General features: G+C 35.5%; 1 protein-coding gene across 1 annotated transcript in view; it reads right to left on the reverse strand.

Annotated features, from left to right (window-relative positions):
• Positions 1-14,265, reverse strand: part of LOC145688054 (rho GTPase-activating protein 45-like) — a 271,266-nt gene extending 257,001 nt beyond the window's left edge. The window contains exon 1 of the mRNA XM_081761760.1: positions 14,065-14,265. The gene's annotated coding sequence lies outside the window, so the exon portion shown is untranslated. The remainder of the gene's footprint in view (positions 1-14,064) is intronic.
• Between the last annotated feature and the right edge of the window lie 9,149 nt (positions 14,266-23,414).

The following is a 23,414-nucleotide window of genomic DNA, read 5'->3' on the forward strand; positions in this document are numbered from 1 at the left end:
TTTATTAATTATATATATATAGGAGCGGATTCAAGGGAAGGGCTATAAGGGCTATATCCCCCCTTAACGCTCAGGTATACACAATAAAATGAACTTCAATCCTGCTTTACACTGGATAAAGAGGCAAAGTATGCCCCTCCCTTGATCATATCCTGGATCCGCGACTGTATATATATATATATATATATATACAGAGGGTTGATTAATTCGTGTGTCAATTTCATTTGTTCACTGTGCAAAACTGGTATGAGGTAAAGTCGTGCAATTTGGTGTAACTTTAGATAAAGGACATAAGTTTTGTTTCGCCGTAGAAGCATGTCACTCGTACTAAAGATTGAAGAGATATAGGGTCAAAGGCCAAATTTCGATTTTTTTTTTCCTTATGGGATTGCAATGGTAAATTCTGGAAGAGCCTGAAAAATCGTAAATCGAAGCGATAACAAAGAAAAAGCTCTATGGTATGATTCTATGTCGCAAGCCGACCAAATATGCGTCAACCAAGTATCAAGGTCACAGGTCACCTTGAGAACACATTTGAATACACTGAAAACAACGCAATGTCTGTACCTTATCATGCCAAATGGGTTCTCAAGGTGACCTTGATCTGACAGTAACCTCTGACCATAGCACTTGATTAACGCATATTTGGTTGGCTTGCGACATAGAATCATACCATTCAGCTTTTTCTTTGTTATCACTTCGATTTACGTTCTTTTAGGCTCTTTCAGAATTTACCATTGCAATCCCACAACAAAAATTCGAAATTTGACCTTTGACCCTATATCTCTTCAATCTTTAGTACAAGTGACATGCTTCTACGGCGAAACAAAACTTATGTTCTTCATCTAAAGTTATATCAAATTGCAAGGCTTTACCTCATACCACTTTTGCACAGTGAACAAATGAAATTGACACACAAATTAATCAACCATCTGTATATATATATATATATATATATATATATATATATATATATATATATATATATATATATATATATATATATATCGAGAGAGAGAGAAGATTATATACAACAGCAGTGGATTTGGTTTCGGGAGAGGCTTGAGGAACGGGTAAGAAACATTTGTGTTGTACGTGCAATGCGAAAAAATTGTCAGAAATTTATTTCGGGAGAGGCTTGAACCCGACACCTACCCCCTAAATACGCCACTGTACATCAGTCAACCATTCCCTTATTATCTCACACAGCAACGATACAAATTTTGAGTAAAGGCAAAATAGCTGTCGATATTCGAGGCGAGACCGAGACTTTGGAGACTGACCAAGGTCTCGTCTCGGTCTCGTCTCGTTTTATAGAGGTCTGTCTCAATCTCGGTCTCGTCTCGGTATGTAAAAGCCCGTCTCGGTCTCGTCTCGGTATGTAAAAGTCCGTCTCGGTCTCGGTCTAGACGAGACCGAGACGATACCGAGACTAGTCTCGGTCTCGGTACCATCCCTAGTCGTCGATGCTGATGGGGACAATTTTTTATCTTCCAGGTGCTTCTTAGGTGACATATCTACGTTCGAAGGTGGTGGGTGAAAGAGCGACAGAACGTTCTTGGTTATCTTTATAGAATTTTCATCTAAAATAATTAGACACGTGTTTCAGCGTTTTCTGATTTTTTTTCTTCAAGGGAAGAAAGAAAGAGTGACGGTTGCAATTATTAAAATAAGATGTCCATATCTCAAAATCCCTTAACAATTAGCAATTAGTAAAAGTGCTAAAAAATTTTTGAAAGAATTTAATGTGCCTAATTTTATTGTCAAGCGTATTGCTGTACTAGCTCTGAAATCAAGTATTGAAATTCTTAATGCGCATTTAGATTAAACCAACTAGTTTTATTAGTTTACAAACAAGGATGATTTAGAAATTTTTAATGTAGTGTTGAGACGATTATGTTTATATATAACAGAATCAAAGGCTTTTAATGAGTTTAGGTATTTTAATAATTGGTTTCTTGTTCATTATATTTATTTATTGCCTTTTTATACTGGAAATGTTGGTTGGATAATTTTATCATGTTACTTGTTATAATGTTGTTGCTGTATATAAATGTTTGGAAAAATTTATTACAATTATAGATAGTTCTTTTTTTATTGTTATTATTTATGCTTTATCTTTCATAACTTGGTCTGTGGTGTACTTGATAATGTTTTTAGTTTTTGACTTGTCTGTTTGGGTATTATTGGATTATTAAAACTTTGTATTGTATTGAGGGTTACACAACTATGAGTATTAAAAGGTTGTACGATATGTGTTGTAACAGAAGTAACAGTCAGAACGAAGGCAGTAAGAGAGAGAAGGGAACTGAATAGAGTTATACATATACCTATTACTATACAAATTTCTTTTACGAAGTACCATTGCATTTTACTATTGTTTTTGTATATATAATGTGTGTTAGTTTAAATGAATGTATTGGTTTTTAAAACTGAATAAAGATAAGAGGGGGTCAAAGTGGTTCCTAAGATGCTTAAATTTTTACCAGCTCTGGGAATACCCCTTTGGGCCTTTATGTTAGAGACATGAAAATTCGTATTTAGAATTTTAATTTAAAATAATCAAAGACACGTTTTGCTACAGCCACGCCATCTCCGTCATAAATGCCACCAAAGGCACTTGAAGACGCCGTCGACTTATAGACTTGGTGTTAAAGTTTAAATATTCAAGACGTCGCTATCCAGATCCCATTGACGTGGTTCCCTGAATGTTGTCAGTGATCATTGGTTTAGTACTTTCTTTTCCTCTCTTTTGTTACTTATATATATGTAGATTTTTGACAATTGATTTCAACGAAATGACCACTATCACCTAAAACTATGGACGACGTAGCTTATATAAAGAAATAGATTGAAACTAGTGAGAAATATCACATTACTAAGGATCTAGAATTTAAGTTTAACAACACAGGCATCATTAATATTTAGAACCACAGGCGCGATCACTGATGAAAGACTCAACACACCAATATTTACATATAAAAAGGTTCGGCATTTACTTCGCTCGAACAACTCATCCACGAGACGGTTTCCTATCATGGCATCACAGTGACTGTATAATTATAAATAAACCTGGTTATCTACAGACTGATTTATCATGAAAATTTCCCATGCTCAGTTCGAAACCTAGTATAATATCTGTCAAACACATCGTCATCCAATTCAAGTTTAATGTGAGTTAGCTATCAATTGATCATTTTATCAATAGCTTATTCAGAAGATTAACGTGATATGAAGATGGAAAATAGCATATTGTAGGGTGAGATCGCAGCAGTTGGGGGAACTGAACTTGTTTTACTCGTACATATTTTTCATCACATTCACTTTAAAATATACGTTGGAATTCCACAAACTACATCAAATTGCAATAGGAAAATGTTTAATTGCCTTTAATTAACTTACATCATATTTGTATCCTCCATAAAAACAACTAATCAGAAAAATTCTGCACAGCGAGCGTTAACGAACTGATTTCGCTAAGATTACTCGTGAAAAACTTGAACGTTGCTTACACACTTTCAGACAGCACTTAGACTAGCCCTAACAATACGCACTTAGTTTGAATTATCATGAACACTTCATAAAAACATTTAATATAATTAGTCCGTGCGACACTACACTCACGACACAAAGAATGATGTTGGTGCAGTGTAATAATTTGAAATTGTTAGTGCAGAAAAGTGGGTTGTTTAAAAGATGGATAAACGGAATAGAGCTTGCTTCGATGGACATGGACAGACCAAAGAGCGCCGCCCCTGGCAGTTTAGGAGGAATGCCCAGGAGAGTCCGATGAGAGAACTCAGGCCCCCAGACATTCGTCGCGCAGGTACGGAACAAGGAAACGTAAGGACTTCTGTGTATGTGTGGTCAGTGCAGTGGCAACAACGAAAGTGGTCAGCGCCGTGGAAACAACGAATGTGGTCAGGCAGTGGTGACAACGAAAGGTAGGACCCATCTAAATTATTTATTGGTGTTAAAAGGGAAATTCTCAGCATTAAATAAAAATGCAAGACGTTCTCTGTACAAAAATTAAAGCCGGAAATAGTTGAGACTTCCAAGCATAATTTCATCGCATTGAGAATAAATACTATAATTCGAACTTTAGCTATCAAAGATTAGAATTTTTACCTTAAAGTCAGCCTACAACGAACTATAAACACACTTTGGCAATTTTATCTATATAACTAACTAACTAACTAACTCTGTGGTCTATGGAACCTGGAGGTTCAATGCTGCGTTCACAAAAGCTCTCCACTGACTTCTATCCTTAGCTAACTGCATCCAGTTTCTACTTTCTTTATTCATATCTCTGCGAGATCCATCTTAATATTCTCCTCCCATCTGCGTCTAGGTCTTCCTAATGGTCGTTCTCCGATTGGTCTTCCAGTCAAGACTTTGAAAGCGTTTCTACTTTCTTCCATTCTAGCTACATGACCCGCCTACCTAAGCCTCCTAGACTTGACGACCGTCGCAATGTTGGGTAAACAATATAAATTATGTAGTTCCTCGTTATGAAGTTTCCGCCATTCCCCATTACCGTTCCTCTTGGGTCCGAATATTCGTCTCAGGATCTTGTTCTCAAATACTTTCAGTCTATGTTCTTCCCTCAGAGTAAGTGGCCATGTTTCACAGACATACAAAACAACAGGCATGATTATCGTTTTGTATATTTTAAGCTTCAAATTCCTCGACAGAATTCGCGACGACAAGAGATTTTGAACCGAATAGTAACACGAATTCCCTGCTTTTAGTCGACATTTAATTTCTCCGTGAATATGATTTTCCTCTGTTAATATTGATCCTAGATATTTGAAACTATCCACTTTATCAAAAGTATTATTTAATATTTTAACGCATCCATAATTTGCTGTATTCCGGTCCCGACGCACTTCCATGTATTTAGTTTTCTCTGCATTTACTTCTAAACATATGTCCCTGCAAGCGTTTAATAAGATCTCTGCATTTCTTTCTATTGTTCTCCTATCATCACCTATTAAATTTACATCATCAGTATATGCCATAACCTGGTCAATACCGTTCAACTGTAGGCCCTGGTTGCTATCTTTGATTTTCCTTATAGCGTATTCCAGAACGAAGTTAAATAATAATGGCGACAAGACATCTCTTGTTTCAGGCCATTTTCGACGTAAAAGCTCGTGGACAAAAATTTTCCTACCCGGACTTTACTTTGAGATTCATTTAAACATACCTTAATTAAGCTAATTAGCTTTCTCGGTATTTCAAGTTCTGTAAGAACGTTGTACAATGTATCTCTCCTAAACGAGTCGTACGCCTTTCTAAAATCAATAAATAGTTGATGTACCGGGGTATTGTATTCCAACTTTTTTTCGAGTATTTGGCGAATGGTAAATATTTGGTCCCATAGTTGATCGATTTCGTCTAAATCTGCATTGATAATCTCCAATAATTTCATCTGCGTATGAGATCAGTCTTGCTAATAGAATATTTGAAAGGATTTTATAGGATGTTGACAGAAGAGAAATGCCTCGATAATTATTACAGTCAGTTTTGTCGCTTTTCTTGTGAATGGGAACAATGATTGATTCTTTCCACTCTTGTGGCAATTCTTCCTTGTTCCAGATAAGGACAATGAGTTTGTGTATCTTGTTCCACAATTTTTCGCCTCCAGCTAAAATTAACTCAGCCGGAATTTCATCTACACCTTGAGATTTGTGTTTCTTTAATTTCTTTATAGCGGTTTCTACTTCTATTCGGTTGGGTTCTGGAATATACGGTTCTGCGGTGTGTATCTCCTTTTCTCCACGCACACTAGTTTTTGGTTGAGTGTTAAGCAAATCGTCAAAGAAAACTTTCCATCTATTTAAGATTTTATTTATATAGTATGTGATATTAGTGACCGCATCATTCTCATTAAAGAGATATTAATTCCTATAATTCTTTTTTTTTGTGTGTGTGTGTGTCATTTATGAAGCATAATTGCGGATAAAGAGAGAGAAACTAAATGTAAACAAAATAACATGTAGACTTTTAGTGGCTCGAATTGTACAATTTTTGATAAAATATGACAATCTAAGTATTCAAATTAGAATAGTTAAATTTGTATGAAGTGAAAGTGCGTCATCTAAGCCTTTGAAAGGCACTCTTTTGATGTAAGATAATTAAAAACAAAGCTTGATATTTTTTTGAAATGCAATCAGTGTATAGTTTAAATCGTATAAAATCACTATGTTTGTAAAGTCATTTACATAGGAGTTGGTAACTGATTGAATTTATTTCAATCAATATGGTAATTGGAGCTTATTAAATAATCTGCAGTCATGTCTCAATGAAAGTATTCGACGAGCTTAAAGGTTAATTAGTAATTAGAAAAACGCAAATAATCTCACGATCAGTCATTTTTGTGTTTGAGATACGGAATCCGTCAATAAAACGGAACAGATATATTCTGTCATAAAGAGTATGTATTGGCAATAACCATGAAGTAGACTAAGCAAAGCCGCATTTAATGAATTATTCTGATCCTCCAACCAATAGAGCGATCAGAAGTCTATGCGCATAGATCACACTAATAACGACAACCTACGTCTATATGCGTATGTTATTGTTGCAACATAAGGAAAACCATGAAAAATAGACACATTTGTCTAAAAATTCTTTTAAAAGACGTCTTTGCATCTATTATGAATATTTGATTATTAACTGTGTTCTGTGTATGTATATATGCCTATATTTGCCAATATGTCAGTATATATGCCAATATGTGTGTATATATGTTATGCATGGTTAAATCACAATATTACTCGCGTTGGTATTATGTATGATGTATTCTTGTTGTTTAGGTGAATGTCAAATTTAATATCAGGTGTAATTATCTCCAATTCTCAGTTATGATTGGAAACGATTAGAAGTCAGACATAGGCTTATTTAGTTTCTTTAGGTCATTCTACTTTTCTTTCAAATTTCTTACTAAATCCTAAATCAGTCATGACTTATTTCAACTTATTTCGACTTATTTCAACTTATTTCTACTTATTTCAACGTATTCCAACTTATCCTGGATTATTCCACTATATATAGTTTTTTTTATTTTGCTTAGCTTAAATCGTAGGTAATTAAATTCAGATTCCATCAAACTATACAAATCTTAAATTCATAATTTTAGGAATATCATTAGTAATAAAGTATAAGCTGATCAACGCTAATCATATGTTTATTATCCAATGTTACGCAAATAAGTATTTTCAAATGTAAGGTTGTAGATTTTTGAAAACATTCATTCAGTACCTTGAAAAGAGTGAAAACTTACTTAACGAAAAGCATGACAAATTATGAACACTTCCTGAATTACGGACACTTACAATAACGAACTTGGTGTGGACGCTTTGTAGGATACCTGAATCCAAAAAAAAAGAGCTATTAATATATATATAGTAAGTAGTGTAAGTAGTGTATAGTAAGTAGTGTGTGTGTGTGTGTGTGTGTGTCTACCCAGTTTTTTTACAGCACGCTTCGCCACTGGCTCACACAACTTACTATACCCCGACTCGAACGTCCTGTCTTTGTGAATGTGTGTTCGGCCTTAAAGTAATGTTTCACTCTTTCTTGACTTTGGCACGTACATACAGGAAGTGATATAGTAAGCAACACGCTTTCCACCCTCTTTCCTTTTACGTTTTCTCGAGTACCCATTTTACAAAACTTGGTGAGCCACAAGGTCACTTTGGAACTAGAATGCAAAAAGGAAAATAAATGTCGCCCCTACCCGGAATCGAGTCCATTACATTCGGTCAATAGGTGGACACCTTACTGAATATGCCACCGCTGTTCTACAATTATACTATGTCTTTTAAATAATTTTATATTATACAGTTTCTTCATGACTCCATTGTAACATACACTTCTTCGGTACGACAGGCTTTGGTTCGATTTCCCGCGGGAACAATGGTTCGGATGCAATACCACATTTTGGGGCTGCGGTGGCTGAGTTGTAGAGAGTTCACCTCTCGCGCATAGGGTCTTCGGTTTGATCCCAGCTCGTACCAAGTGAACTTTGTGGTGGTCAAACACCGTGTGCGTGGGTTTTCTCGGGGTTCCCCGTTTCCTCCCACTTTCTTCATTCCACCATTTCATTCATTTCTCATCATCACCGTCTTTCTTAGCTTATCCGGAATAACCGTGGGACGTAAAGCTTAAATATTTCATTTTCCAATTCCAAAACTTCATACAGCCAATACTGGCATGAAGGTTAAACATCAACCCAACCGATTTTAGCTACCATAATTGTACTATGTACCACACGGGATGATTTCGCTGGTCAAACTTTAAGAAATCATATTTCTGCAACAGTACTTTATCAATTTGAATACTTTGACTTGAAATAAACACCTCAACTGAGCAAAAAAGATTTCGATTTGTTTGATATAATTCCATATCTCTTCCAAAACAGAAGTAGTCATTCAAAAAAAGAGACAGTATTATAGAATTTGTTTTACTTTTAGAACTAGTAGTAACCACGTTATTCTATTTCACTATAACGTATCTTCGTTTGTGTTAGACAAAGTCAGTTGTATTGTATAGTTTTATATACTTTCAATATACCATATTTGAAAGTATAATTTTATATCAAATTAAAATAAAAATAAATAAATGTCTATATATAAATACATATAAATAACGTATGTAGGGATGCGCACGAATCAAGACACACTTTTGTAAAATTCGAGACGAGTCGAGACAAACGTATTTCCCGACACGAATTTTCGAGTCGAGACACGAGTCGAATCGAGACTGCTCGTAAAAATCTCGACTCGACTCGAATGTCTTGAAAATCTTTCTATAATTTTTAATATTATTTTGAAGAAAGTATTCACTCAGAAGCAGCTTTGAAACCAATTCCAGCATTTATTACTTTGGAAAGGTACAGAACATCTAAACTTAATACTTAATCTTTCGAGATCAAGATTTAATTTTCAGCTCAATTCAGTTAATTACTGAAGTGCTGGCCACCATGTACACCTCTTCATGACGACCATGTTTCCCAACGGTAGTGGCACTTTTCGACAAGATAATGCACCATGTCAGAAGGCCAGGAGTGTGGTGGAGTGGTTCGAGGAACACAGGGGCGAGTTCCAAGTGATGTGCTTGACCCCCAACTTGCCGGATCTGAACCCAATCGAACACATCTGGAATCTGATTGAACTTAACGTCAAAACGCATCGCACCCTCCCTGGTATTTACGGGAATTAGGTGACCTGTGTGTGCATATGTAGTGCCAAATCTCACTAGCGACCTACCAAGGATCATTGAGTCCATGCCAAGACGCGTCGCCGTAGTTATCCGTGCCAAAGGTGAACATACTGACAATTAGGTAGGTAGTCATAATGTTCTGGCTGATGTGTGTGCATATTTTAACTCGTATATTTGTCTCAACTCGAATTTCGAGACGTCTCGTCTCTAATTTCAGTAGAGTCAAGACAGGAATTGTCGAGTCGAGACACGAGTCGATACAACATTTTGTCGAGACGAGTCGAGACAGGCTTAAATCTCGACTTGACTCGACTCCTGCGCATCCCTAAACGTATATGAAAGATCTAAGTGAGATGATTGTGAACATAAATGATTTAAAAGTAGAGTATTTTTTTTATAAATAAGGAAAATGTAATCATGTACTACGATATTGTTGATAACACAATCTTATGGTGTCTGTTCCACAGTTTTTTTTTAATTGCGTGCACTGAATTTGATTAAGTTAATTATTTTTGTTTGTATTCTACAATTTTACGATTAAAGATATTATGAAAATGATTTTTAAAAAATGTACAAGTTTGAATAAAACTGTGTAAACTAAACCGTTTATAACTTGATAGGATCTTCTGGTTAATTAGCCCAACACATTTTTTTTTCTCACAATCAGTTAACCGAGTTTCGTTTGTCAACCCCATAAAGGTTACTGAATCTAGATTAATAATGACCAATTGTGTTGAAGATGAACGCTACATCCGCAAAAATTGTTCGTTTTCATGTTCAGTTTTCGAAAATTCAATTTTGTTGCAACTAACATGTACATGATCTATCGGAATGGACGAAGCATTCTTTTGTCATCAAAGACAAGTACGCATGCAAAATTAAAACCGAGGAAAATGTTGGTCAGTAAAAGTGCGTGGAAGTTGACTGTAAAATATAGCCTAAATAGAGGAAGCAAGTACAACAAAATTATGTAATTTAATAATTTCAGAATATTTTAAAAGTATAGCATAATAACTACCCTTACAACAAATAACATTTTTTTTTCTCCTAAGCAAAGAAAATTAAAAATATTAACAAGAATAACATTACCTATAAAATTATGAATGATATTTATATGTTTATGATTACTTCCTGGATTTACTCACTTCACTTTCATCTATAATTTTCGTTAGCTCGAGTCTACATTTTGCCTGAAAATAAGAAAAATATATTAACCCTTATCCGGGCCGTTTTTTTTTTTTTTTTTTTTATGAATTTCACAGCAACGCACACACTTGACTGACGTAAAATTATGAATTCTTCTATCCTCAGTAGGAGACAAATTCCTGCGCACATGGAGCTTTTAATAATACTGTATATGCCTTAAAATGTCTTTCAATATTTTCCAAACGAAACCGGGCAACCGGTGCCTAGCAGGTCTCGCATGTATTAACCCTTTCACAGAGGAAGTCGACTTTTGTCGACAGAACCAAATTTCCTTAACATGCGAATAACGACTATAGTCGACGTGTTAAAATTTGTTTGTCCGTATCTTGGCTTTGTCGAGAGTAGTCGCCAAAGTTGTACCGTTCATTTTTGTTTGTGTTCTATTGTTTTCGATAAACAATAGAAATCACACAGAAAACCGTTGGCGAATACAATCGACAAAACCAAGATACAGACAAATTTTAACACGTCGACTATAATCGACATTCGCAGGTTAGGGAAATTTTTTTCCGTCGCCTTCCACAGTGAAAGGGTTAAAGCAATTTTAGTGAAATGTATCCTCACATGACCACATAATTAAATGCCTTTGACACCACCATTCTGGGGAAGTTACAGTAATTAATTGAATCTATTATTATTATTATTATTATTATTATTATTATTATTATTATTATTATTAATAATAATAATAATAATAATAATAATAATAATAATAATAATAATAATAATAATAATAATAATAATAATAATTTGAAATACCCGTTGTTCGCAAAGGAAGAATAGGTTTACGGGAAATTTTTAACCCCTTTCCCCCTTCGGATATTTTCTACCTTTCCCACTTGGGGTAAATGAAAGTGTAATGAGAAAAATACTCTCTCTTTGGCGCAAATTTTGAAACTCCTTGCCCTTACAGAATACACCTTTAATCAAATTGATATTATTAAAACGCGTAGCTTGAGGTGAATACTATTTTTCGAAGTCATTTCAAACAGGTCAGTCGTTTTCCCGACCTTCAAAACTATGAATTCAACACAAATCTCAATCGCTTTTGACATATTATTTTTCACCCTTCTAACCTACTCTCTGCCAATGACGCTTAAGCGGCATTGGGATCGTCACTATTCATCTCAACGATCCTGAGGTGTGCTAGAGGGTTTTACCCCTACTGGTGGTTGAAGTTGGACTTAAATACAACGAAATTGTCACCAATCAACTTAGGGTCTTGAAGAACTGTGGATTGGACACTAATATGGATATTGTTTGATAATTTTTGTATGTCACCATTCCCTCCATCAGGAGTACTAGTGGGAGCTGAATTTGGAACCCTCCTGATACCACAAGCCACTACATTTACAAAATAGTAAGTCCTTTGATACCGTAAGCCATTATATTAGCGTATGCAGAAGGCCCGATGTGACATGCGACTGGCTGGTTGGGAAACGGAGTTTTTGTTTCGTTTGGGTGTTACAATATCTCTTCACAGAATTGTAATAAAAATGTATACTAACAATACTAATATCATTAGAATTAGTATTAGTATTAGTATTATTACTATTAGTATTCGTAATAATACTAATACTAATAAAAATAAAAAAACTATAGTAATAATGCTATTTCGTCCTAACACCTAAACCAAATAGATTTCGCATTGGGAAGGTTGTAGCTACATTTCAAATAAAATTATTTACAAACCAAATTGAAAATGGGGGTGTTTTGTGGGTGGTTCCCCCCAAAACTTATCCTTTTTTCTAGAATTTTCGGCTATTGACCCCGTGGCCCTCCTGAATTTGAAAAAAATATCATGGATGGCACAAAAAAATAAACTAGAGACCCTAGACAGCAAAGTACTTTTTACTTCATGTCTCTATGCACAATAGAAATGATGCTATACGCTTTTGTTTCATACACTATAGACTATTAAAAATCATTTAAATGGCCCGCGGAATCGTGAAGCATACTAGGTGTTGGCGGCGGTATCAGGAGAACATTGAAGTCACTGTTCATTTCAGTGACCCCGAAAACTACGAATTCGACACTAATATCAGACGTTTTGATCATTTTTATATGCCAGTTCTACTCCCCTAGGTGTTCTAGGGAGGTCTCATCCCACTGGATGCTGAATTGGTCTTAAAGGGTATTGGAACTGTTTTCCAGACTGTAGGTGATATGTATATACATACAGAAGGTATATATATACAGCAAGAATTATTATCCTTTATTACTCAATATATAATTTTAGTAGTATATTCAAGAAGCGACGAAATACAATATTCGTATAGTTTGTTATATTTAATCCATGTCGGCCCGTGATGGCTCAGTTGTAGAACGCTTACCTCTGGTCCGTAGGCTTCCGGGTTCGATCGCATCCCGTGAAAAGTGGATTTGTGCTGGAATATCCGTAGGATTCCGGATTCGATCCCAGCTCGTGCCAAGTTGGCTTCTGATGCATTATCCACGGGTTTTCTTACGATGCTTAAATTTCATTCCATTTTCCTTATTACACCATTTCTTTCATTATCATCATCAACATCTCTCTTAACCTTGGATCATAATCATGGGACATCGAAAAAAAATAGCTATGACAAGAATAAACTACATTTGACATTGTGTGTGAGTGTCAAAGGTGGCTTGAATTACGAAACAAAATAAATAATTCAAAGCCGATTTTTATATGAAAAAGTAATTTCGGGGAGTTAGTTATTAAGGTTGATTTTGAATTTACATAAGATCAGTTACATTTCAACTTACGCGTGAAACAATTGCATGAAAAAATATTTTCATTTGTCTGGTACTTCGGAAATATAAATCTTGTAACAATGAATTTAATGGAAATATTGTTCTTTCGTTTCTACATTATATATGATAATTTATAATTCTGCAACTATCATATTATCACTACGTAAGCATATGTAAGCAGTGTTTCTTACAGTCATGTTTTTGGGAGCACTACCCCCGAGCTCTGAGAGTGCCCCCGAAGAAAAAAAATAATACTTCTATACTATAATAATAAATAGAATAGTACCAGCAGTGCCCCCCGGAATACTAAGTGTGACCACCCCGGAACATTTCTTCTGAAAGAACGACTGTATGTAAGTTGCCTTGTCAGTTGTATTGTAGCCTTGCCCGCTGGTCTAATGGCTAGTGCTTGTTCCTTGGGTGCGCGTGGTCCCAGTTTCGATTCCCGTTGTGAACGTACAAACATTTAAATTCACAATAACTCATTTTCATTAATTATCAATCACTTTAATCCAAAACGCATAACCATGAGACGTTAAACTTTAAAACAAATGAGTGGTATTGCATCTAAATCTATACTGGGCGTTATAAGCTACGTTACAACAATATCTTACCTGGATAATAGTTAATATGCAATCAGAAAAGTTATTATTAAAAATTACATAATTGTTATGCTTAAGTAAAGTAATAATGGGATTTTGTCACGTATATATTGCAGAAGATGAGGTCTAAGGAATAAATTTCAAATGTATCATATATATATATAGGAAATTTGTTTCATATGGTATTCTGAGTAAAATAACGGATACAAATTGTGATTTGCTTATTGAAAATAATAAAACCCTCAAGCAGCCACTAACAAGATTGTTATTAATGGAGAATAGCGTTGCTTACCTGCGTTGTTCAGAGTGCTTTCTTGATGAGAAACGAAAATAAACAAGATTTATGAAAACAAATGAAAGACACTTAGGCAAGTCACACACTAAAGCACAGGAAACAACACAATTGAGCATGCACACGCTGCAAATTCGTAAATCTTCGCAAACCCAGTTTTTTGGTCGTAGATAACTGAGAAATAAGAGTGGCGCTTTTAGGTAGGCTAATCCGAGACCAGACACAAACTTCTACATGTGTGAGGAATAGAGTAGATTGCACGCAGTTCTCCGAGCTATCTTTAGCTGGAAGGGCGAAGGTTTCCAAGACAGCAGTGGATGTGAGAAAAATATGTATATAGATAGATAGATATAATGAATATACACATTTTTATTTACATTCGTGTTTATCTGTAAGCAGACTCTAATTTATCAAATTTGTCTTAGTTCCCTCACCAGACAGCCTGTTGCGTATTGTACCTGTAGATTTAAACCAGAACTTCCGAACCACTTTATTATGATTTTACTGTTGATTTTACCTTATAATCATCTTTTAATGAGTAACTAAATAATATATTTCAAGGGAAAGAAATCAGGAAATATTATACAGTAACAAAGTTAAGATTTTACTTACTGAATAAAAGAGCACGAATCTATTTTTTAAAATTTTATATTATAGGTAACAATGAAAACGTTCACTTACTTACTAGAGTGATTTCATGGAGATTGTGTTTAATCTCATATTATAGTAGCTTAGACTACAGAGTAATAGAAGCGAGCGTAGCGAAGCTCCTACCATTTGACTCGACTGGTATTTGTTGTGAGCCAGCCCATCTGTTCCACAATAACTCGTCCAATTTTATTGAAAATTAGTGTGTTTCTCCTACAAACATGCATAAATAATTATGTTGTTTGGAGTTGCAATTCATTAAGAATAAGGGGTAAAATCCAATCCATGTTGGAAATTTACACATACGCATTCAAAGTTTGTTTTCAATATAACCTTCGTAAACAATATTTTCTTACGGTGTTAATTTTCTTTATGACGTTTCATCCATCCCTATTAGCTGCGTTTAAACTTGATCAAGGATTAGCTCGTAATACGGAGTAAGTTCACCCAAATTTTGGAGTTTCCTAATTTGAATAATATAGCAAAACAATTTTCTTCGATAACGTTCACCGAAATGATTCGACTTTGATGCAATATGGTATAAATTTTGTTTGAAACTTTGCAATCATCCTCACTGCATGGAGTTAAAATTGGTCAATATCAAGGGGATGAATTTACTTTCTTGCTGGTATTTTTAAAATATATTCCGTGATAACTTTCATGGAAATTATCGACTTTTATGCAATAGGTGTATATATTAACTTATTTTAAGACTTTTCTGTCTGGGATTAAAATTAGTCAAGAATAGGTGAACTTATCAAATTAAGGGGTGAAATCCCCTGCGGTTTAAAAGAACGAGTTCCCCAGGAACTTTTGTAAGCTATATTTGATTTTGGTGCAAACTGTCATATTATTTTGAGGCTTTATAACTACTACAATCGTTTCGGCTTGAAATTAATCAAAAATGAAAAAGTAAATTTACCCTCCTCCAGTCGATGTTTAAAAAATGAACATCTGCGATATTTTTCGTGCAGAATGGTATATAATCTTCAGGTACTTTTATTTTATTTGGCTTAAAATCAGTCAAAAATCCGTCATGAACACTTGAGAGCTTGGTGGAAGGCCATCTAAAAATTTAACTTTGAGTGGTTTCCCTTTCAAGAATTACAAAGGGTAAGAGAAACGTTCCAGTTGCGTTCCAAAAGGCAATTTGTGTAATGTTTTCATATCTTTCTTAGCACGTAGCGGAGATCACACCACGTTATGTTTAGTAGTCAACACCGCTCCTGCTGATTCATTATTAAGAGGCAAAGTGGTATCATTAACGTTTAATTATCATTCGCCTTTATCCTGTAAATGTATTATTATTTTGAATTTTCCAAATACCATTAAATGTTTGCACAATCTCTCGAGTTAAACCAGATATCATAGCCCGTGAAATACCAAGAGATGTTCAAATAGAAAGTTTTATACTGCGATGCAGAAAACTATGAAAACATGCATATCCTGCTTCACAAGTCTCTCTGTTAAACTAGACTCCACTCCCAGTTATTCACATAACAAAACATTGCTGAACCAATACCTCATAGCATCTGAAACTTTTTTTTTTTTTTTTGCAAATTTTAGCAGCCAATATTTTAAGGCATTTTCGTGTTCACGAATACACATTTACGCCTTAACTTGAGAAAATCTTTCTGGTGTTCTGATTGACAACTGGGAATGGCAATTAAAGAAGTGTTTTATCAATTCATTAACTGCTTTTCATGTATCTTCGAAAACAGATTCTGTACTCCGTTTCTAAATATCACTTGATAATTTTACACGAGCCTTGTATTTGTCAACAAAGCCACGTGCTTCTCTACTATTACTATAAGCAAGCAGACGACGATATCATCATCATCCACATGTGATCTGGAAAAGGACAAACGTTATCTTCACCCCGAGGTTCTACGAGAACCCAGGAGAACAAGTTATGTGAAAAGTGTAGCACCTTCAAAGTTATCAGTTTGCTTTAAAACTGGTCATTATACCCTCCCTTCTCCAGATGCAACGGGCAGGAGAATCCTCACTTCTCTCCAGCTGCTATGGGCAAGAAAAAAATCCTTGTTTTTCTCTAACTGCTACTGGCAAAAAAATTTGTAATTGTCAATAATCAAATTAAAAAGTTCTTTTTTTTTTCAAACCACCTTTATACTACAATGTAACATTTAAGCACAAAATAGCTGTTCCAGGATTGACAAGGGCAGCTTCGAAAGTGTTGCTCTTTGTTATTTCTTTATTTCCCTCATATTGAGAGGGCAAACACCAAAGTCTTTGCTTGTTATTTATTATTTGTCACTCATATTGACAGGAGCACCGCCAAAGATGTTACTTTTCGCTAATTATGTATTTCACTCATTTCTTTACTTTAAATACAATACATTGCATAAACGTTATCCACCTCGTGCGAAGAGCAAGTATATCAGCTAGTTGATAATTTTTAATGGTAAAAAATAATGTGTGTGTCTGTTCGTCATCAGCTTTTAACATAGAAAGAAGTCACGCAGAGCCATTAAATTTTGTAAACAGATAAATCTTCACCAGAATTGACCGCGTACGAAGCTTTTTTCTTGGATTTTCAGCTTGGAAGATCGTACAGGGGTCAAAATATATGCAAAAATATATACACATTTCTCGTGGTTTCTCCCTTTGCCGTGAGTGACCCTGGTTCGATTCCCGGTGGAAGCTCATGTGGTTCGGTTCCCACGTTAAATTATACGACCACGTTTCATATATCCTATCTGCTGAAAGGCATGCTAAAATCAAATAATACCAATCTAAGAGCGCCTTTCCTATATGCAACCATCACTACAAATTGGTTATACGGTCTTACATAGCACAGGATAAATACCCAAGCAATGGAATAACAATCTGCCTGTCTTCTTATTCTGATTCTGAATTAAAACTCTTCAATGACAAGTGCTTGCTCTTTTAATCTATGTTTTGAATTAACACCCGACAATGATGAATACCTATAGTATATAAGAAATATAATTCAAAGCTACTTATAGCTAACTAGTGGAAATGACGTACTTTGACAAAACAATTGCAAAAATTCAGAAATATAAATTACACGCACATACACACACACACACACACACACATAGATACAGATTAGAGAGAGGGAGACGAAAACCGTAGAACATGGAGTGTGCCGTTGAGATTCGTATTGGGACCCTTTCTTGTTTATATAAATTATCTTCTAGCAGTCTTCCAGAAGATAAATATGGCTACAGAAAGCTGCACTGGTCTCCCTCTATCTTTGTTTTGGGTCATTATTTTCAATCTTTCTTGTGTATAATAAAAGTTGATGAACTAGGAAATTTATTGCAAAACATTTTTTTTTTTTTACATGAAGGTATATTTACTCGGCATTCTTGACTGATCTCAACCTCAAGCAATAAGGATGGTTAAGGAGCTTGAGAGAATATATATACACCGTATTACAGGAAAATCGGATAGCTTTTTACAAAAGTTATGACTGTACACTCCGCATCAAAAAAATTGCGACAGCTAACGCCGTGCAGCTAGGCCACCCAATATACACCTTCTTATTCCATAATCGTGTCTGGTAAAAACATCCCCTCTCTCTCCTCCTTTCCTCTCTCCCATACTTAAATCAGCAAAAAAATGAGGCAATTCTTATTTCAAAATATACATAGATTAGTATACACAAAATGAAACAATCAAAGCGAGACGAAAATAGATTCATCAGATAATGTAGGGAGAGACTTAAACACACACACAATGAACACTTGAAAGCGATGTATGCCCATTAAACAGACATACAGAAGTGAGATAGAGAGAGGAGAGGGAAGAGGAGAAGAAGAAGAAGAAGAAAAACTGAACACAGATAAAAATATGGAATTTAAAATTATTAAAAAAAAGAACCTAACATTATAAAGCTCCATTTCCAGAAATCCAACAGGAATATAGAAGTAACGTTTGGATTATATATTTCTTCAGGACTATTCGAATACATAGAAGATACAGGAAACAATCATTAAGCCACTTTCAAAATGAATACCAAACTTGAAGGTCAAATTAAATACTCAATTTCCTGTGAAACTGTAGAGCTCTGAAACACATACAGAATAATGTCAATAGTTTAACACATGTGCTTTGTTTAACGTGTTTCGGGAGAAATTCGGTGGTGTTCATTGAATGTACTGATACGAAATATATGATAATAAACCCAGTAATACCTCCATTCCGGACTATTAATACAAACTGAACAAAAATTAAAAAGGAAAAGAAGAAGGAAACAAAGAAAAGGATAAATGAGTGAGTGCTATTTTACTGTTAAATTTCTATTAGAAAGAGTCAATTTTAGCAGTCCAAACTATATCACAATGAAAAGTTACAAATGTTCAAAACAAAAATTGTTCTTTATAAACGTAACAGACCTTGCATGTTTCACATTGAAAATGTGAATAAAATACATTGAATTATAGGATGGAAACGAACTTTGTGTCAAACTAATATAAATAAAATCTTTTCTTGAATCAGCAGAAAAGGGGCCATTTTCTAGTCATCTCTGAAGATTTATCTGTTCTGAACATCCACTCTCGATTTCACCTACTGTGAATATAACGTTCTAATTCGAACAGATATAATGAACGCGCCAGAGCTTAAGTAGGCCATTGCATCAGTTGGGTGATGTGGGTTGGTTATAGACCGACACTGCGTCGAAGATTCGAACTCGTACTGACCCGGTGTTTCGATCGAGACACGGTAACCTGGAGGACAAAGAACAGATTTACGAGAGAAAGAAGCAATAAGAGAGAGAGAGAGAAGTAATAAATAGGAGACGAAGATAAAGATGACTAAATACAGAGAGAAAGACGAATTTATAAATGAACACTACTTACCATTATACTGTATGACAAAGAACGCATACACTCTATACTCATATTCTCATAAGTAATGCTTTATAAGTTCTCCAACGGCAGATGAATCTCTATTTGTAGCGATTATTTTACGAAAAAAAGATTTTACTTCATGGGGAATCGAACCGGGGTTTCCCAGTTGCAAGTCCAGCACGCTACCGCTACTCTGCAGATTACTGTACCCAAAACATGTTTAACAAATGGCGTAGTGTTTTTTTCTAAGACCAATAATATGAAAAGTGGATAGTTCAGATCATTGAATAGGTTCGATCCGCCCTGGTAATTCCTGTAAATGTTGTTTGCCCATCCCCAACTAACATTCGTAAATTGTCTCCATTGTGATACAGGTGCGTGCTTCCAGCTTCTTAACGATTCCTCATTTAGTATGAAAAGTGAATCTTCCATTTCTCACGATCGCTTTGTGAAAAAACAAAGGTTGGCCTGAAGAAGGTTTGAACGTATGTTGCGTACCTGCACTATTCATGAGTCACACACGCTACCCCTACACTATCTTGGCAGCTCAAACCATAAGCCAAATATTACTAAGTTCAGCCATGATGTTCGAAACGAACTAGTTTCCTTCTGTAATGCTATTTACAGCAGAGTAGACGCCAAAATTCATTTATTTGATGACCTGGAGACAAGGTAGTGCCCACTATTAAACTAAATAACATATGATAGAGGAATCCAGGAAAAATTTCAGAAATAATAACAAGTTATGCAGTAATTTTCCAGTACACATTCAAAAGTACGCTCATAATAATAATAATAATAATAAGAAGAAGACATTTTAACCTTGATTGCACCTCAACGAACAATAATATTAATATGCTCCTATATTTTCATCGCCACGCACAAGCACGTCACACAACGTCCATCTCGCGAACGATCCTTTTGGGATTAGGCTCCTGTTTCATTTCCTTTTCCGTTTCTATAAAAGCCACACACATTGTGTTTATCCACCATAAAGTTATTTGGCATGAGGAGGGATCTATCTTACGTATGCATAAAAGTCGGGAACAGTACTACAAGTATTATTGTCGAATAAGCTTGCGCACAGCGTTAAACAAAATATTTACTTACGCCTTGCTGCACGTGGACACGGGTTTGAGTCCGTTGAGGACTATTGACCGCAGTAGTTCTTAGCCCACTTTAGCCCAAATTGCAAGCCCCGTCGTTAGGAGCCTAGACGTTCTTCTTAGTTCGCCTTCGTTTCGTTCGCTTCGTTTTAGTCTTTCGTAGCAATTCTTTAGTACTGGTAATAGTGTTTGTTTTGGTGTATTGTTTTCACTCTTTTCTTCGTTTTAAAAATATGTCCAAATAAATGTCATCATAATTCCTCTTATTTGGAACGTAAAGATGAAAATTTGAACCTTCCGACATAGCTGCAAAAAATAAAAAGTGGTAGCGTTGGGCTTCGAACCCATACTCATGGACACCAAAAGTACAACAAGCAAGTGCCTGAAACCCCGTGACCATGATGGTTAGTCTTAGGAAGATTCAATTTATTCAAGTTCTGTACCGCCCCATTATAGCAAGCTTGTGCGGATTATTTTCGTTTCTTATTCTAGAGAAGGGGTAAATGTGGAGATAAGTTTGATGCTAGGGGACTTCAGTCAGTAAGCTTGTTCTTCAGAAAATATAGGAGAAAGTACACTTTCGCGGAAAAGAGAATATAATGTCAAATCCAATCCTAAGGTACTTTTTTGAGTAGGAATCAATACAAGGCGCCTGCGTTGTTTTCACAACGTCACAAGCGACTGCATATTATCGTTAGTTGATACTATGCATTGTGGTGTGCTGGGACTCTGGGAGCATGGCGCGTCGTTACGATAGTGCTGTTAAACAGGGTGTTATAGCTCTCATTCAACATGCAAACTTGAGTGTTACTGATGTAGATCTGGAATATAGCGTCGATCGTGCTACTGCGTACAGATGGTGGAAACGTCATCAAGAAAGTGGAAATGTAGCCCGAAAACCTGGATCTGGCCGGCCCCGAGTTTCTTCTGCGGTTCAAGATCGCTCTCTCTAACTGAAGAATGCCGTCGGCATCCTTTCATGTCTGTCCGACAACTAAAAGAGGCATCGGGGTTTCCAGGTGATGTAAACACCGTTCGGCGCCGCCTCAGAAATTCAAATCTGAGGTCGTTCCGGGCTGCAAGGAAAGAACAACTGTCAGATAGCCACATGGTCGATCGACGGGCGTTTGCAGAAGAAAATAACGGTCGTATGTGGGACAGCGTTGTCTTTACAGACGAGAAAGTTTTTTCTACTGCAAATGATGGTCCTCGGCGTGTCTATCGTCCACCTGGAACACGATATGAACCACGATACATGACCCATTCACGTCGAATGGGACATGTTACCTTTCATTGTTGGGGTTGGATATGTAAAGATTCCGGTTGTGGTGGTATCTACCGCATTAATGGTCGACTTAATTATCAGAAATATTTGGAACTACTGGAGGATGCGCTTCCTGAGATACGAGCTCGATTAGCTGACGAAATCGTACACTTACAACAGGATCATAGCTCTGTACACGATTCCAATCTTGTTCAGGCATATCTACAACGGGAACCACATATCGAACTAGTTGATTGGGTACCTCGCGCAGCGGATTTGAATCAAATAGAAAACGTTTGGAGTGCCGTTGTAAGAGAACTTCAAGAAAATTGGCCGCAGAATCCACCACGCACTGGAGATGAATTATGGGAGCTGGTTCAACATATATGGACGAACTGTACACGGCGAAACTATATTGCTCGCCTGGTTGATTTCATCCCAAACCGACTGCAAGCAGTTATACAAGTTAATGGCGATTACACTCGCTATTAAATAAACATACATCCCAACAATTCGCCTATAACAGCTACCTAACTCATCTAGCGCATTTGAATATTGTATTTTGGCAAAACATGGTCTATGGTCTGTAATGTATCTAACTCCATGTATATTGCTACTAAACACTTATTTCAATGTTCTCTTTATTCGAGTAAAAAAACAAAAATAACAAATAAAAATAATAAAAAAAGAAAGCAAAAATAAAAATAATTAAAATAAAAAACAAAAAATAATAAAAATAAAAAACAAAAAAATAACGAAAAATAAAACATTGCATTATACAGGTTCTGCGGAAATTTCTTTATGGTTGTATGTTTAAAGTTCCTGCAAATGATGGTCTGTCATGATTACAAAAGAAATTTCCAAACGTTACAATTTGTGTTGCGTTCAATTTATAATAATGCACAAAGTATATTAAAAATTGTATTTGTGGTTTAACTTTTCTATTTGTTATTGAGCTCGCTTCGTTCAGGCTGGTTTACGTTAATATAAAAGACAATGAATGATTTCACCTTAATGTGAAAAAACTAACGCTAAATTGGATTTGTTAATACAAGAGCCAAAATATATTCATTGCATAATTCGACATGACAAAAAGTACACATTGTTCATAAAGCTTGGCGGCACTCTTTGTTGCTTTCAACTTCAGGCATCTTCGGAAAAAAGTAAACCAGGTTCGAACCTCCAAGCCAACCTTTGCAATCGGGAAAAATTTTCCAGATGTGTTCTTTTTTCTTTCAAAAATATAATAAGACTTGTTACCAAGTGTAGATAAAAAATAACATTGATTAAATTACTTAGTGAAACAATATTTCGAAACATTGTATTAATGTCAGCAAATACTTGTTTGTCATTTAGCTCTCCATACGTAATGGAGCATTGAGATACGTAAAGGAGTCTTTCCATATGTAAAAGAATGCTCAAAGTTAAGACATAGAACATAATTCTCTCCTGAGTACTAAAATAAAAGTCAAAATAGAACAAAAACAGCGT

This window comes from Thermobia domestica, chromosome 6, assembly GCF_964235325.1.
Source record: "Thermobia domestica chromosome 6, izTheDome1.hap1.1, whole genome shotgun sequence".
Classification (NCBI taxonomy): domain Eukaryota; kingdom Metazoa; phylum Arthropoda; class Insecta; order Zygentoma; family Lepismatidae; genus Thermobia; species Thermobia domestica.